The sequence below is a fragment of the Gekko japonicus genome, unplaced genomic scaffold (assembly GCF_001447785.1).
Source record: "Gekko japonicus isolate JY-2015 unplaced genomic scaffold, Gekko_japonicus_V1.1 scaffold1991, whole genome shotgun sequence".
NCBI lineage: Eukaryota > Metazoa > Chordata > Lepidosauria > Squamata > Gekkonidae > Gekko > Gekko japonicus.
In genome coordinates this window covers 1-18,049 of record NW_015169842.1, presented here as the reverse complement: position 1 = coordinate 18,049, position 18,049 = coordinate 1, and the positions used below count along the sequence as shown (strand labels likewise).

Genomic DNA, 18,049 nt, shown 5'->3' with positions numbered 1-18,049 from the left:
ATTGGGGCGGGGGGCGGGGGAGAAAGTGGTGCAACTTTCCTTCTCTTTCAGGCAGATTGGGGTGGGAGGGAGGATAGGAGCCCTGACGTGCACGCATGCCAGCTCACCACTCCCCGCCACATCCCCTCCATCTGCCGTGCGCTGCTCACTTTCCATGCTGTCAGGTGCTTCCATTCTTTTTTCTCCCCCGCCCCTCCTCCATCCAGTGCCCCCTCCATCCAGTGCCCCCCCACCAAAAATTGTCTAGCTATGGGGCTGCTTCTCAGAATGATAGGGGCTCATCAAGGTCACCTGTTTCCTAATCCTTTTCACTGGAGCTGCCAGGGATTGAACCAGGGACCTTCTGCATGCGAAGCAGATGCTCTACCACTGAGCTATGGCCTCTTCCTGTGGCATCTTAAAAAAAAAAATAGTGGCATAAGCTTTTGCAATCAGTTTTGTTAGATCAGTGATTTGGTCTCTTAAATAGAGTGGTATTTACATACTGGATATAGAGTTGGGGTTTGGAGGAGATACATTTTACCAAGTGGAAATAAAGACATAAGTAATGCAAGGAATAGTAGCAATAGAGTCGTGTTACTATGCAGAGCTCAGATGGATACAGAAACCACTTTATGGATTTAACCCACGAAAACGTATGCCATAACTAGCCTGATACCCATGCTTCACTATGGTATTTAAGTTCCATAAATCCAGTTATAATACTGATGATGTGAAGTTTGAAATGTAACATTTGTTGTAGGAATTCTAATAGAGAAGATTGTAGTGTAAAAACTGGAGTGAGACACATTTATTTTTTCTCTCTGCTGAAGGATCCCTCTGTAGACCTTGGCGATTCTGCCCTCAGGTGCTAGGATCACTAGGCTGCTTGGTGAGCTCACTCTGGAGTAGGCCACATAGAACTGTCCATGTGAGAAGCAGTTGTCTGTTAAGTCAATTCCTGCCACCTTCAGTGTCTGGCCTTGGGACTTATTGATAGTCATAGCAAAGCAGACCTTGAGGGGAACTGCAGCCTCTTGAACTTGAAGGGGTTTTCTGATGGTATGAGTGGTATGAACACCAACTCTCCCTGAGCACTGCCAGTGAGCAGTGTGGCCTCGATGGGCTGGGAAGCCAGGAGGGTTGAGGTGTAGGAGGGGTAGCATGTCTGAAGGCATCGGGGAGGCTGGGCCAGCAGGATTGCTAAGGTGATGCTGCTTGGACAGCCTCCCCAATGGCTTTCAACATGCTGTCCCTGCTTCTGCATCTGACAAACAACCACCTGTCAGTTGGAGGAGGGGTAGGTGGGAGTATTGGGGAGGCTGGGCCAGCAGCAGCAGCACTAAGGCAGTCCTGCTGAGCAAGCCTCCTAAGTATCCTACCCCCTCTCCTATACCTGACAGGCAGCTGCTTGTACAGTGTAGGAGGGGAAGGGTATAGGATATTGTGAACCATTGTGGAGGCTGGGCCGGCAGGATCACTAAGGGGCAGGTTCCTGCTGGGGCGGGCTTCCTGATGGCTTTAAGCACCCTGCACCTGCTGCTACACCTGACAGACAGCTGCCTATCAGGTATAGGAGGTGGGGGAGTGTATTTGAAGCCATTGGGGAGGTTAGGCCAGCAGCATTGCTGCACTTCACAGGTAGTTGGCCATTCCTGAGTTCCTTAATGGTCATTAGCTGTCTGCAGTCTCCTGTAACTGTTTTTTTTTTACCTCAGAACACTGAGCTATGCAGCTGACCAATCAGATAGTGAGGGGTGCAAGGAGGCAGCAGCCTGGCAGCCACATAGGAAACAATGGGGGAGCACATTTTATCCCTTTTGACCACTTAGGGGTCAGATTTCTAAAAATCCCTCCTTAGTGAGCATCTATGTCATGGTAGGAGTGCTCACCCCAATTTTTTTTTTTAAATCCCCGGAGGGATATTTTTTTATTTTGCAAATACTACAAAAACTACAAAGAAATATTAGGGTAGGGACTACAACTAAGGATAAAGGAAAGCAAATCACACTAAACTAAAACCCCAAGAAGAAGAGATCTTTTCACTGTTAGTAAAAATGTTAGTACAATTAGTTTTAATATCACAATATACTTGTAGAGTTCTTGCTTATAACACTTCATTATTTACATGTTATTTTTTTAGTTGTTATGAGAGAAGTCTCTGATCATCTTCTTATTCTTCACTTCAAAAGGCCATTTTCCAAGTCCTTCTGCCTTTACTTCGGCTTTCTGTCTCTAAAATCGTATACCACTCTGGCAGGTCCAGCACCCTTTTCTGCCGCAGAATCCTCATCCATTCCCGAGGTAGCAGAGTCACTAGACTTCGTTTCTTCCTCTTTGGACTCTTCGTCTGTCCCCAGCTGACGTCTCAAAAATTCTTTAGCTTTAAAAGTGGAGTCTATCTTCTCTCTTCTATCATTGATCTTAAAGATGACACCCTCCAGAATCACCCAACTGTACGATATCCCATTAGTTTGAAGAAAAGAAATTAAGTCCTTATAATTTTTCCTCTTTTGTCTAATTTCAAATGGAATGTCCTTTAAGGTTTTGATGGTTACATTTCCCATTTTCAGTGGAGTTGCTGAAGTTGCTTTTAAAATGGCATCTCTGGTTTGTCTTCTTAAGAATCTAACCACTATTTCTCCAGGTAGGTTATTTTTTAATGTAATTGGAGTATGCCCTATAGACTGACTCGATTTCATTTACCAATTCATCCGCTGTTAAACCTACTACTGGAGCGATGATCTCACCAAGCACCCTCTTCAAGTCTTGCCGATCCATTTCAGGAACCCTCTGATATCTGAGAATCATGTTAGCTTTTTCCATCTGTAGCTGCAAAACTCGATTCTCTTGGCAATTCTGCTTCGTTTCCACCTCTCCCAACCTCACACACGGGAGCGCTTCTACCCTTGCACGGCAGCCCGGCTTCACGTATGCACGCCTCTCCCGCTTCCTCAGCCCTGAAGAGGCCTCCCCCGCGAGTATCGCGGGTCCCTCTTCTTGTATAGATATATTTGCTACTTTGTTCCTCCTGAATTGTCAGAAGACTAGAGAACTCAACTACCTGAAATATTAGCATTCTTAAAAAAAATTTAAATCACTTCTAACCCTTATTGTTTAAAAAGGGCATTAAATTATGCAAAAATATGTGCCACTGTGACATGCATTTCCTACAATAATTTGAGTTTGCTGCGGATTTAAGTCTCAGTTGTGACTGAATTCAGATTATTTTAAGGTAGGTACTGCACTTTTAAATTTATTTATTGATGTATTTATTTGTTTTGGTGTTCTGCACACTTGGCCCTGCTCATGCCAGAGAATGTTGGAGCCCACTTTTTTTAAAAAAAGCACTATGTATATAAGCATGCAAACAGCAGAAAATCACTAAAGCTAGCACAACAAGAGAACAGACCAAAGCCACAGAATCTCTTTTCATGCCTGTGCCCACAAACTTACCTTGCATGCATTGCAAGATCAAATATTAGGTGTAGTATTGTGCTCTTTTCTCTATTCTCAGACATTTCTCAGAGATAACAATTTTCCTGTAGAGTCACTGTGCAGTTCCTTAGAAATGTATGTGACTGGGTGGCCCTTTTAATTTTGCCTAGCCTTTCAGATGTCAAAGTATTATCTGGAAGAATTCCCTGCACATTCCTACGATTGTGTGATGAAATCACAGCATATAAAATAGGTAGAGGGAGTGCAGCATATATCCCCATGATAACACTAGAAGGGCAAAACTCCATTTTCTGTCAACCAAACATTGTTTGGTGAAAGCAATATTGCTTGGCTGCTGCTTTTAGCAGTAAAATGGCTTCACTGAAGATCCATAATGTCCAGTCCATGAGTTATCTTCTGTTTCTCAAACTCTGTTCTCTGTACTTTCACTGGCAGTGACCAGAGACAGTGACTAGAGAAGGGACTTTTTTTAATGGTGGCACTTCAACATTGAAATGCCATCCTCTTTGAAGCTAGCCTGATGCCTACCTCACTGTCAGTTTGGGGTAGTGGTTAAATGCACAGACTCTAATCTGGGAGAACTGGGTTTGATTCCCCACTCCTCCACCTGCACCTGCTGGATGACCTTGGGCAAACCATAGTTCTGGCACAGCTGTTCTTGAAAAAGAACAGTTTCTGTCAGAGCTCTCTCAGCCCCACCCCACCTCACAGGGTGTCTGTTGTGGGGAGGGGAAGGGAAAGGAGTTTGTAAGCAGCTCTGAGGCTCCAAGTGAAGGGCGGGGTATAAATCCAATCTCCTCCTCCTCCTCCTCCTCCTCCTTATTCCAATCCAAAATATTTCTTTTTAGCCAAAGTTTTAACTAAGGGCTTTTATTAAATCTTGTCTATTTTGTTTTGTTTTATGGCCTGCTTCTAGCCTGTGGATGTTTTTTAGATATTTCTAGTCTGTTCAGTGTTAGCTTTTTACTATCTAAATACTTCTGGCTAGTTTTAAATGGGAAGCCAGTTTGGTGTAGTGGTTAAGAGCACAAACTGTAATCTGAGCGAACCGGGTTTGATTCCCCACTCCTCCACATGCAGCTGCTGGTGTGACCTTGGGTCAGTCACAAGTTCTAGAGTTTCATGGAAAAAACTGAAAAACAAAGAAGAGAATATCTAGGTCAAGTTAAATTAATAAAGCTAGTGACAATTGCACTGTTGAGAACTAAAAATAACTAAAATGCATTTTGTCTTGGTGGAATAACAGACTTAAAAAATTTAATGGAATTAGAGATTTATAAAATTCACAGCTCCAAAAAGCCTAAATTCAGTTGCTTTCCTTTTCTGTCTATGAAGACATCGTGGACTAGTTAGCAATGGTTTATTCATTTCTCCTGTGAACTCAGCCAGCGTATCACTGAGACATGTCATAACCGGTTGTTCACGCAGTTGCACAAATGTCTAAGTCAGATGTGCAACCTCTGTAATGGCTTCATTCATAGCACGGAAGCCAGTTTTTGTCCTCAGCTTGAATGATAAAGTGGAAATATTTTAAGAACTAGCCTGACATACTCCATTAATTTGGAGGTGCTTTTTTTGGCTGGTGAGTGATTTCTGTGTCAACATGGCAGCAGCAACAGGAGAAAAGACTGGAATGGATTAGATTATGCCATGGTGAAAGGTTATACACATGCATATCAATAATTTAGAAATGGGGTTAGGGTTTTTTAAAAAAAAATGAAAATGACACTGTATTTCAACACAGAATTACTGTAATTTTAGCTTTGAACATCTAAAAATGAAGGAAAGCAAACAATTTTATATTGTTGGCAGCTTTTTAAAATTGGGAACATTCAGGTATGCCTGTCTCATTCTGAGTTGCACCTCATGTTGTTTATAATTAAACATCTAAAATCAATGTCTGAATGACTTTTTAACCCAGAGTAATAGCAGTGGCTATTCCTAAAGAATCCTGGGGATAGTGGTTTAAAAAAAACTTCCCAATGGCATGTATCTTTATATATGACAGGGTGGACGTATGGCAGACTGTATTTCTTTTCAGATGGCCTAACCTGCAGTTGGTCCCCATTGGGAAGGAAGGGGGGGGGATAAAGTAGATAAGAAACTAACATGGGCAGCTGAGTAAATAGTAAAACCTGTGAGGAAGATCTGGTGTCCCCTGTTTTAAAATAAGGATCACAGCTGACAGGGTTGGGAGATAGGGTTGTAAAGTTGCCACCACCACCCCGTGGAGGCAGGGAGCCCCTGCCACCAGGCCACATACCCCACTGCCAATCAGCTGGCTGGCAGGGGAATTTACCAGGAAAACAAGGAAGGCCCAGCCCCTGTTGCCAGTGTCACACAGGAAGTGATATCACCATGCCAGCAACATCCAGGTGGCACTCTGGTATTTGGACAAAAATGGTAGAAGCCATTTTTACCATAGAATTTTTGTCCAAATACCAGAGCATCACAGCGACATCGTAGCATGATGATGTCACTTTCTGTGCAATGCCTGCAATGTGGCCTGGGCCTTCCTCTTTCTCCTTGTAATGACCTATCTGATGAATAACACTTCCCAGACGTTGGGGAATATGCTGGCTGATCTATATGATACTGAAAAAGCTACCATCCAGAATAGAATGGCTATAAACTACCTGCTGCTCAAGGCAGGACATAACTGCACTGAATTTGAGGACATATGTTGTTTGAACCTGAGTAATCATTCAGCCTCCATTCAACGAAACATCAAGCATATCTAAAATATTTCAAAAGAAATTATACTTTCTCATGGGTGGGGGGAATTGGTTTGAGAGTTGGTTCACTGGTTTGGGATCTATTGTTTATATTGTTTTAACGTTTGTTCTGGTGAAAATTTTACTGATTTATGGAATTAGTCTCTACATACAGTGTACCCTCACCATAATAGCTTGTTGTGCTTTTGCAGTTTCCATAACCCCCAGTTCAAGAGCTAAACAAATGATAATGGTTGCCAAATATTGGGCTGAGTATCCTGATTACTCAGGATCTAAAGGGCAGATAAGCAAATGTAATCACTGACAATACATGAGAGACCAATAGTAAGGTTTTAAGTCAAATGATGCTTGTATTATGTTAACTGCTTGGTAAATCTCCCGCCACGGATCCCATTGGTTCCCCAGAGGAGGGACTAGGATCCTAGTCCCCACTGTTGTTCGGACTGAAGCTAGGGCCTATGCGCTGACCTCCGGTGGCGGTCCGCGGACACTACAAGAGGCAGGTCCAGAAGCCACTGGTGGTTGGGTCTGGCCAAGGAGTGCACCTGTGAAGAGCTTGTGGGCTAAGAGCAGCTACCAGTCCAGTGGCCAAACCGACTGAGAGAAGGGCTGCCAGCTTTCACTTAAGAAATTGCTGGAGATTTCCGTCCAATCAGAGTCTGGAGAGGGAGCTTGTCAGGGATGTGATGTCACTCTAGGTTTTCTGTTTCTACCAGGCTCTATGATTTCTATAAAACCCACCCTCCAAAGATGCCATTTCCTCCAGGGGAGCTGATCTCTGTAGTTTGGAGAGCAGTTGTAATTCTGGGAGAACTCCAGGGAAAGACCCCTAATTTGAAATCTTTCAGGCTATTACCAGCCATGGTAGCAAACAATACTGAGCTACATGGGACCATTGATGTGACTCAGTATGTCCACTTCCTCAATTGGCCACATGGCTGCAGCATTGTTAGATAGTGTGACGACCTCTTCTCTTAGGAGGTCTGGGTTTGCTTTAAAAGTGTTCTTATGTTTTATTTTACTTTAGGTAATCTGGCTGCCACCAGGAAATTTTAGGCTTTCCAAACCTTTATACTTTCTTCGTCTGGTTTTGGTATTGTGACCCAGGGTCTGGGCTTTCTAGGAACTATGTGTTTCCTGAGGAAAAATGGATCAGGCTTCTGGGGTAAACTTAAATAAAAAGGATTTATTTGAAGAACAAAGTAAGAAGTTGTTTAAACTGTAACTGTTTTGGAAATAGGTATTTGTAAGTACTTTAGGTCAAATGTATCACACTCTTTGTTACTTTGACTCTTTTTAAGAACTGTAGATTCACTTTACAGATATAAGCTCCTTTCTCTCTCACACTGTCATGGCACAGCACTTTCAGTTATCTCTCAGGGATTTATGCATATACTTTGTAACACTCTTTCATATAATGAACTAACTCGTCCTACACAGGGATGGGTCTCTCCTCTCTTACACAGAACTTAACCGTCTGCTTAACACAGAGACCTTTACTCTTATATTCCACACAGGAAAACTTCTCTCACAGAGACCTCAGGACAAAACTGCTTAACTAACTTCCACTGTCTGCATCAACTGTCATATATCCAACAGTCACCCCTGATAGACATTCCAATCATCCACACAGCATCCATTCCAAAACCCCTCCCCCTCTCTCTGTCACTCACCAATCACACCACTTGCCTGTTTCAACCACACTAGACTTTCACACAGCAATGTAAACCAAACTTTTAAAGACACACACACAAATAAACATGAAATCGTTACAGATAGAAATAACATTTTTCGCTCTAAATGGAAAATGACAGATATTAGCAGCATCCATGCTAGGAAAGACATTGTCTCATGTTGATGGTCTGTTGATGGGCTGGGGGTTTAGAGAGGAAGTATTTGTGAATTTCCTGCATTGTGCAGGGGGTTGGACTAGATGACCCTGGATGTCCCTTCCAGCTCTATGATTCCATGATTCTCACTGCATAGCCAATATTAGTATGCTGATCTTATGTTATCTTATCAATGCCCCACCATCAGCATGGGTGGTCTAAGCCACAGATCATTTGGGGCAGCTGCCCCAGGCCTGGGAGGGGACACAGCTCTGCTCCTCCAATGAAGGAGGAAAGAAGAGGAAAAGCAGGCAGGCTCCTGCCGCCTCTCATAACCCACCCCATCTGGCTCTTGAGTAGCCACTGGCTGGACAGCAGCTGTGTGCACCTGCCAGCTGTTGACAGGAGAGTGGCTGCTGATGTCATCTGGTCACCTTGCATAGAAAGAGGGTCACCCCTAGCTTAAGCCTAGGGTGGCCCTGGAGGGCTGGTGGTGGAGGGATCGATTCTGAGACCCCGTCCTGGACTTCGGCCGAGAGCCCCAGAATCACTAAGATTGCCCCTGCCCATCAGGTGCCTGGAGCTCTGGAACTGGCTCTGAAACTGCATATGCATGTTACTTACGTCCATTCTCCGTGTTTCTCTCCCCCCTCTAAAATGTTTGTGTGGGAGTCTACTTAAGTTGCTAACGTAACTTTAGTGACAAGGTGACAAATCAGCCCTGACACAGACATCAGGAAAATTACCACAGGAGCTTATAGAAAGAGAAAGAAAACTGCAGTGTAAAAGATTCAATTTCCTGGCTCCTGAAGGATCTTGGTAGGTTGAAGCCAATCTATTTTTGCTGAATTGTATGTATTCCCAAAGCCTGCCAGATGCTGGAATGAACAAGCAAGCAAGAGGCCGTCCCCTGAGATAAAAAGTTCTTAATACAGAAGGGAGGAATGTGCCAGCAGTAGACACTGAAGAAAATAGAAGTTGGTACTGCAGCTGTGACGGGTGTATGTGTGTGTTTATGCTTCTTAGATACATGTACCAACAAGAGCATTGCGAAAAGATAGGTTTACTTTCTTATACTTAGTTGGCAAATTCTTAAGCACATTAGTGGCTTAAAATCGGAATGACACAAATGTTAATTTTTCTGGTCTCTGCAACAGTTCTGAATGAAAGGAAGTGACTAATAGTATTGAATTTTTAAAAATAATAATTCCATTAGCTCAGTCTCTCAATTAATTGACCAGGGAGGTGCTTACCCAGCTCCTGTTCTGTTCCACCCCTGTTCCGCTCCACTTCTGCTGACCGTCTTGATATTTGGATGTGAGAAGTTGAGTGCAATGAGCAAACTGGAAGTGCAATTTGGCCTTCTTGGCTCCTTGAGGGAGTGCAGCTGCTGCTGCTCACTTGAGGTAAACTAGCGAACAGCATATTACACGGGTGCACGGAGGTGTCTTCTCTAAAGTCTGCTTTTGCATACTTAGTGATAGGGGTTTTTTTTAACCATCACTAGCAGTGCAATCCTATGTAGGTTTTTTTTTTTTTGGTTTTTAACATTTTAAATATTTGTTTTTTAATTGTTTTTCACACATTTTACATATTATCTTTTAACCATACTTTTCATAATAATTTTTAACCCTCCCCCCAACCCCCCCATGCTATTCCGGTGTTTTAGTACTATATTCCCAGCCACAGGCACAAAGTATGAATCTGCAATCCTATGTAGTTCTGCCAGTCTAAGTCCATTGACTTTGGTGGACTTAGGCTGGAGTAACTCAGCATGGCATAGGGTTGCCAAGTGGCACTTACCTCCTCTGCGGTGGACTCCCGGGTGGCTCCCGGCGCGCGCTGCATGCATGTCACTAGGAAGTGACGTTATGACGCTGGGCATGCTGGGGGCGGGACCACGACCATACAAGGGGAAACCATAGAGTTTTCCCTTGTATGGCCGTAGCCCCACCCCCAGTGTGCCCGGCGTGCCCACGTCACTTCCTGGTGACGCACACGTCAGGGAGGAGTTCCCCCGGGGCCTGATCCGGCGCCACGGGGAACGGGCCTCTGGGGCGGGGGTTTCCCCGCCCCCCGGGGGGACTTGGGATCCCTAGCATGGAATCACATTGATAGTCTGAAAATGAATTTGTGGATTTTTAAAAACCTATTTGTGGGAACTCGTTTATTATTCTTAAATGTCAGGGTAAGGAAATGCAAAATGAGGCTGTGCATATCACAGCAACTCTTCATGTAATATTCAGATCAGAATACCACAGCAGGTTAGGGTTTCCAACCTCCAGCTATTATACCTCCTCTCTCTCGCTATTACAATTGATCTCCGGGTGACCAAAATCAGTTTCCCTGGAGAAAATGGCTGCTTTGTATAATGGATTCAATAGCATTATATCCTGATGAAGTCCCTCCCCTCCCCAAATCCTGCCCTCTCCAGGCTCCACCCCCCAAATCTCTAGGCATTTCCCAACTCAGAGCTGGCAGTCCTACAACAGGTACAGATATAAAGTCCTAGAGATCACACAGGCACCATAAAAATAGTAGCAGTTTTCATCATACTGCATAGAAAGAGTAACCACTAAAACAGAGTTAAAGAATAGGCCTTTTGCACCTATTTCAACTCTTCCTTTCAGTGCCGTTAATTAAATCCAAAAATATTCTTTCTCAAGGGTGAAGTGTCAGTCTCACCACTGAACACAGTCAATTTAGAAGGGAAACCTCATCAACAATTCTTTTTATCTATTGCACTGTAGAAGTGACCTGCTTTCACAACTTCAAGGTTCATGGAATGTCTCGTAATATTTATCTATTGATATTTAAACTTATGACCTGGTTTTCTAAGATGTGGTCCTCAAAGCAGCTCACAAATATTTAATAAAAGCCCACAAAAATAATTTCTCTAGGCAGTTCCAGGCAAGTGGGAGGTGCATCAGAAATGGATTCTGTGTAAGCCATCTTCTGTCTGTGTAAATCCTTTTTTATTTGTTGAATAAATTATTTCATAGCATCTTTTGTGGTTCTCTTCACCCCTTCTTCCCCTTTTCCGTAAGTGTTTCAGGACAGGTTGAAGGAACAAACTCTGACAACCTTGACTGTTTCAAAGGCAGTACTCTCTCTCTCATATTTCTGTCTAGATTGAGACAGGAATCCGTAATAAGGGAACTTGAGTGGTGTGGCTGTCTGTGGAGCAAATAAGGGGTCTCTGCCCTTTTGTCTTTTCTAGACTATCTGAAATATGGATTAACAAATCATCAAATTAGTCCTCTACTGTTTGATATGGTGAAAACTTCATTAAATTCTTGTGAACACATCTTATAACAATGTCTGTCTCTGGGATGTTTACCTGGACCACTATAATGGAATTTCAGTCAGACATTAAATCTACTCTAACTCCTTTTACCTGCAGGCCTAATAATGAAACTATCCAAGCTCCCATGATGATAACCAGCTCCACTCCCCCATCACCTCAGGGAAGCATGGCATCATCAAATTGTTTCTGCCCCTTTTGTTTTCCAAAGAAAGTTAATAATCTAATTTTCTGGAGCACCCAATTTATTTTTCAATTTTCTCACTCTGTCTTCACCTTGCTTATCTGATACCTCAGTATTTTTATCAATATGGCTTTCTGACCTACTGATTTCAGATAAAAATATTTATTTTAGCCTTTTTAGTGTAAATGTAGATGTTGTATCCTTGCTTTTGTTTGTTTCTTTTCAGTCAGACTTCTAATCAAATTGAGCAACTATTTTATCGGAAAAAATCAATTGGGATTTCATTTGCGCATCCATATTTTCCTCCTACCATTAGTAAATTTAAACTCAATTAAATAAAACAATCTAACACAATTCATAATATGATCCATCAATCATTCACCAACATTTGAACTACTGTTCAGTTAGCACAAAAGTTGCCAATTAATTCAGCTCATGCTTAATTAATCAGATTTAACCAAGGCAGCAACTGTCAATTTATGCAGAAATCCAGGCAACCTGTTTTATACACACAAAAAGTAGTTACAGAGAAAGATATTGTATTGCCATTAATCCATGGCTGAAAATAAAAGCGTAGAAACCAAATGAACTAAAACCCAGTGTTTCAATATATCTTTGCCTTGGAATTATCTGGGACCATCCTTTAATCTGCTGCTGCTGCCTCTCTGTCCTTGCTAAATTCTGGGTAATTGAGGGGTATTTCCTAACAATCCAGTCAGCCTAAATGTGGCTATTAATTGAAAATAGGTTTGCTGTCAAGAGCAAAGGCAATATAGTCCCTCCGACTCCCTAATATAGTCATAGAATGGAGAGAAAGGTATATCCCTGTAAGCAAACAACCCATAGTTTTTCTTTCTCTGTTCTCATGGAACTATTCACTCTGCAGTCCATTCCAACGGGAATGATGTAGTTAAAGAGTTTCCCTTGTCTTACTGCATTGGCTAGGAGGTTGATGGGCTATTTCTGTTTGCAGGATTCAACTAGGATTAGACTAGGAGTGGAAGCACTCAAGATTCTTTAATGTTCTTTCAGGAAAGATGTGAAAGAAATCAGTGAGACATGTTTGGAGTGTTAACTATGTGTTATATGCCAGTGTATCCAACCCTTAAAAATGTTTTTTCCAGTATGCAAGCTCAACTATGTTGTGACAATAGTGGGTTCCTTCTGCATGATGTGAGATTCTCAAGTTTTGCCAGTAGTATAAAAAAGGTGACACTGCTATGGTTCCCAAACCACTCGTGTAATGTACAGGGACACAAAGTGACTTAATTCTTCTCTTTGCTAACTTTCCTAGATGCTGCCCAGAATAGCTGCATATTATGATTTGGTTAGGGTTGCCATCTTCCAGATAGGGCCTGGAGATATCCCAAAATTACAACTCATCTCCAGACTGAAGAGATCAGTTCCTCTGGAGAAAATTGCTGTTTTGGAGAGTGGAATCTGTGGTATTATATCCTGCTGAGGTCCCTTCCCTCGCTAAACCCTGCTCTCCGTAGGCTGCACCTCCCAATCTCCAGGAATTTCCCAACCTGCTTATCAAGTAATTACTGATTCCTGTTAACTAAGAAGCAGTTACTGTAGTATTTGTGTAACCATTTGGTAAGCTGACTACTTGTATTATCCTGCCAATCAGCACTTCTACATCTCATCAGGAATCTAGAAAAGCACTTTGCAAGACTGTACAACTGACTGGCTTTCTAAGTAGTGATAGGTACATAGCAGTAAATTCCCACATGCTATGACAATTGGTAGTCTATCTTCATAGGCTGTCTGTAGAAATTCACAGCTGCTGTACTTTCTTGGTGAATAGGCAATTGAATGATTGTGCTAGCAGAGGTAAAAGAAGGTGAATACAAGTCTGGCAATTTCTACATTTTCTTTACCTTGTGAACCTTTTACAGATAGGCATTTTATATTTATGCAAAATCAGTGTAACTTTCTCAAAAATGTTAGATGGGATTGTCTATAGAGCAAAATGATTAATTTTTCCTTTCTACTTCTGTCATTCCCAGCCTAAGAGATCAACTTAGCAGTACCATACCATCACTAAGTGTAGCTTAGGACTTTATGTGGAAATAGCAACAAGGTTGCCCTCACCTGGATAGCCCATGTTAGCCCGATCCCATCAGATTTCAAAAGCTAAGCAGGGTTGACCTTGGCTAGCATCTGGAAGAGAGTTAAATATCCTTGGAGCACCGTGGAAGGAATTTTAGTGAATTGTATTTATTCTGTTTTATGCTGTTTTGTGCTGTTTTATTGTTTTAACTTCAGCAATTATGCCCTTTGTGAGCCACCCTGAGCCTTCGTGGAGGGCGGGATATAAATTTAAAAATAAATAAATAAATAAATAAAAATCTAAGGAATACAAGGGTTATTACACAAAGTCAGGTGGTGGCAAACCCCCTCTGAAACATCTCTCACTTAAAAAAAAAACAAGTCAATTTCACCACCTCGTGGTGCATAAGTCTAAAGAGGTAGAACTTCTGGCTGCCAGAGAATCTTAGGATCTGTTCTGCTTCAGACCAACACAGCTACCCACCTGAATCTATTTTCTGGCCATTACTATTATTCATTTTATCTCATGCTTATTACCGCAAATCATTTTGTCATATAGAGGAGGGACCCTGACCGAGATAGCCCCATCCTAGCCTGATCTCATCAGATCTCAGAAGCTAAGCAAGGCCAATGCAGAGGCAGGCGATGGCAAACCGCCTCCAAACATCTCTTGCCTACAGGGTCACCATTAGTCAGCTGTGACTTGACAACAACAAAACAAAAAAAGAGGAAGGGGGTATTTAAAAATTACCTGCCCCAGGCACCAAACAGGTTAGATACACCACTGGGTAGCAATTATTTTCTAGGTCTTCGGATGGTGAGTGAACTCAAAATAGCCATTTTTTTCTTAATTGCAAGATGGCTTTTGTTTTCCTCCAGAGTTCCTGTTGAAGGAAAACATCTGAAGGAGCCCAGCATGCCATGAATCCCACAGACTGACATGGTTTAGATCAGGAGTAGGCAACCCCTGGCATTCGTGCCAAAAACAGCACACTGGACCATTTTGCTTGACACCTCAGACCAAATCTCTGTTGAAGGAGCTGAGGCACTGGAAGCACATCAGGGGACTGTGATATACGAGAAGGTGTGGCTTATGCCCATTATCTCCTTCCAGACCTGTAAAGCCACCAACTGAGTCACAGGTAAATATCCCTGAGATGCTGGCAGGACCTCTGAAGATTGGCTTTCTTCAAGTACACCTGTGTCTTTTCTCACCCCATCTTGTGTTTTTGGCACAGCAGAATCTTCACATTTTTTTCCAGTATGTGGGCCAAAAAGGTTGCTCAACCCTTGTTTAGACAAATTGCAAACACCTAACTTCCTGAAAATGTAAGTGTAGCAAAAGTCCACTGCATTTCTTCAGACATCTCAATCACTTTTGACCCTAATGCACTACAGAGTTTAAACGTTTTTAAAACAGTGTTTCTACTTATATTTGTTTCTCCCATGTAGAAAGATTACAAATAATGTTAATATAGTACTGTAAATTTCCACTCTTGGTTAAGCAAAAATGCTCTTTATGTAGATTTGCTTTTAAGTATGGCATATTTTGGTTTTCAACAGGAGGTTCATTTACAATCTATTTTGCTTGATACTGTGCAACTGAACTTTGAATTCTTGGCTTCTGTTATTAGAATGATAACAAATTAGAGACTGGAGAGCAAAATTAGTGCATTCATGTACTAGATGGCATATAAATCATAAGACTGTGTATGACATGTCTACCATGATGGATATCGTCTTGCACTGGGTTAGAAGAATCATTGCTCTTCATTTCTGCTGTCCTGTTTCTGTGATTTTTGCCTCTAATTCTTATTTAGTTTATGTCATATGCAGTAATGCTGTTGATAAGCCAAGATATCACAATTACACCACTTCTGTCTATTCTTTCTGTACAAACCATCTACATTTGGTTCTTTTTAGGCCAGATTAAAGTCGTTTTTCTCTTTAGAAGAGATTTATGCATGAATAGCTTGTTTTGGTGCATATCAGTCATGGAAGGACAATTGGCAACATCCACTTGATAAAGAACAGTATGTGATGAAGAGCTCCATAAATTCATGCTTCAAGCTCAGATAAAACTGGTGTTTGTATTGCAAGACCAAAGGAAAGATAAGCTCATCAAGCCATCTGGTTTCATTCATGCACCAAGAGCTTATCTGGCCATACAGGCAGCCCAAGACCTCTTTCCTAGATGACTGTTTTGATTATCTTTTCACAGTAGTGTTTCCCACAAACCAAGTTGTGAAGAGGACAATTATTTATTACTTTCTACAGTTATCCTATTTGATCATAAAAGTTCCAATCTACCATTAATTACCTAATTCTGGATGAGGTTACTGACCTACCTTGTTTGCACCACTGCTACCTGGTTGGATGAAGTGTTTGTACCACCAACATGTACCTCTGAGACTCCTTTGGGTAGTGAAGGGCAGGGTATGAATCCAATCTCTTCTTCTTCTTCTAACCAGAGCTATACCCTTCTAAGGTCCCTTGTATACAATGGGCTTGTAAACGTGTAAGTATGTTTAGGATTGTACTGTTATGGAACTAAGACAATGTGAGAGGCTTTGGGAAAAAATTCTACTAGTTTTAATAGCCAGTCTGTTGATTGCAGGATCAGTGGAAAAGAACAGAGCTCATGCAGAAGTGTGAGGGATGGTAATATACCATGCAGTATTTGCTGGACTGAAATCTGGGAGACCCCCTCAGCTGGAACCTCCAGTCTACAAGGGAGTTCACTAGGTGACCTTGGGCCAGTCACTCTCTCTCTCTCAGCCTAATTTACCTCAGAGGGTTGGCGTGAAGATGAAATAGAGATGGAGTAAAGCCTCTTTGTGTTCTCACTGGGGAAGAAAGTAAGGTGTAAATATCTAAATAAGCAGAAATATGCTTGCCATGCAAGAAGAATCCAACATATTGACTCATACCTATCCAATACTAGATAGTCTCAAAGGTTTTGCAGTAAATTCTGACTTTCCCAATATCACAAACTCAGAAACATTATGCTTTCTAGATAATTTATCAAATTTTTGTTATTGTTTTTAGCTAGAGAAAGATAGCTGGATGTTGTTTGTTAAAATCCTGATATATTGAATTGAAATCATATATTTTATGAACATTGGCTGTGAAGATTCTGTCTTTCATCCCATCCATCAAATGTAAATTGCAGGCTCAGATAGTCTCAATTTGCCTCAGGGTGTACAGGGAAGGGAGAAGAGGCCATTCAAATATATGACCCTTCAATCTCAACTTGGTTTCATTATTTGAAACTGGCTCCTCTGCCTTAAGATTAATTTTAAAGGAGATAGTCTTTAGCTTGGAAATCCAATCAATTTGAAACGGGCCTGTCTGTCTTCATATTGACATTAAAGGACAAAAGACATGTCCTCCGATAACCCATTGTAAATAAGGTAAGTTCAAGTTTTTAATGCCTGATTTAACAAAATTGTATCACTGCTTATGTGGATGATTTATCAGAATGGGAAAAAATTATATGAATGAAAGCTTTGGCAAGAATAAGTTTTGCACAATGATCTTTAGTTTGGAAACCCAAAAACCCAATGATATACTGGTGTATCAGTAACAGAAGTGCCATTAAATATTTCAGTCGGGGCCAAGTAATTCAGAATTGCAAAATTCAGGGAGAAATTGGGAGAAGAACGATTCACATCTTGGACTGGTAGGTCAAATTGCCATAATTTATGGGCCTGATTTGGCTTGTGCAGGTAACCACTTGGTTGCCTGCCAAGAGCTGTAGTTAAGAGATACCTTTGTAGCTATATATATTGTATACGCGAATAATGGAGCCAGTATCACAGACAGGCTTATTGGATCACTCAGTTGATTGCTTAGTATTATGGGAGCAGCCATACGGAACACAATGCTCTTCCAAATGTGTAGTGGAGTGCCTTATTTGATCTGTAAAAAAGCCCTCAGTTTTACAGATTGGTTTTTCTACATTCTCATAGAATGAGGTGAATAACGAACAAATTATCTGCAGAATAAGAGTCCTTATTTTTAAAAAAAATCTACAGTGCCATTAATCTTTTGTTGGGAATCCTGCTTTAAAAGGATAGCTTGCAGATTTAACTTTGTAATGACCTGGCTGATGTTTAGTAGAAGGTAACGAGTTAAATAGTTCTTAGGGCACATACAAGAAGTGGGGTAGGAGCTACCACTTCACTTTTGGCTTTGTTTTCTCCAAACTCAACTGGAAATGAATATGCTTCTAAAATCACCAGCCCATAGTGCATGCAAAAGAGATCTTGGGGTAAGAGTGGACTGTAAACTAAATATGAGCAGTCAGTGTGATGCGGTGGCAAAAAAAGGCTAATTCAGTCTTGGGTTGTATTAAATGGGCCATAACATTGAAATAGCAGGAGGTCATGGCCCCTTTGTATACTGCCTTGGTCAGGCCGCACCTTGAGTACTGTGTGCAGTTCTGGAGGCATTGCTTCAAAAAGAATGTGGGTAAAATTGAGAGGGTGCAGAAGAGAGTGAC

The 18,049-nt window shown here is 41.7% G+C and overlaps 1 non-coding gene across 1 annotated transcript; it reads right to left on the bottom strand.

Annotated features, from left to right (window-relative positions):
- Nucleotides 1-312: 312 nt before the first annotated feature.
- On the bottom strand, nt 313-384 carry TRNAA-CGC. The gene has a single exon. It is a non-coding gene; the product is annotated as a tRNA-Ala (tRNA).
- Between the last annotated feature and the right edge of the window lie 17,665 nt (nt 385-18,049).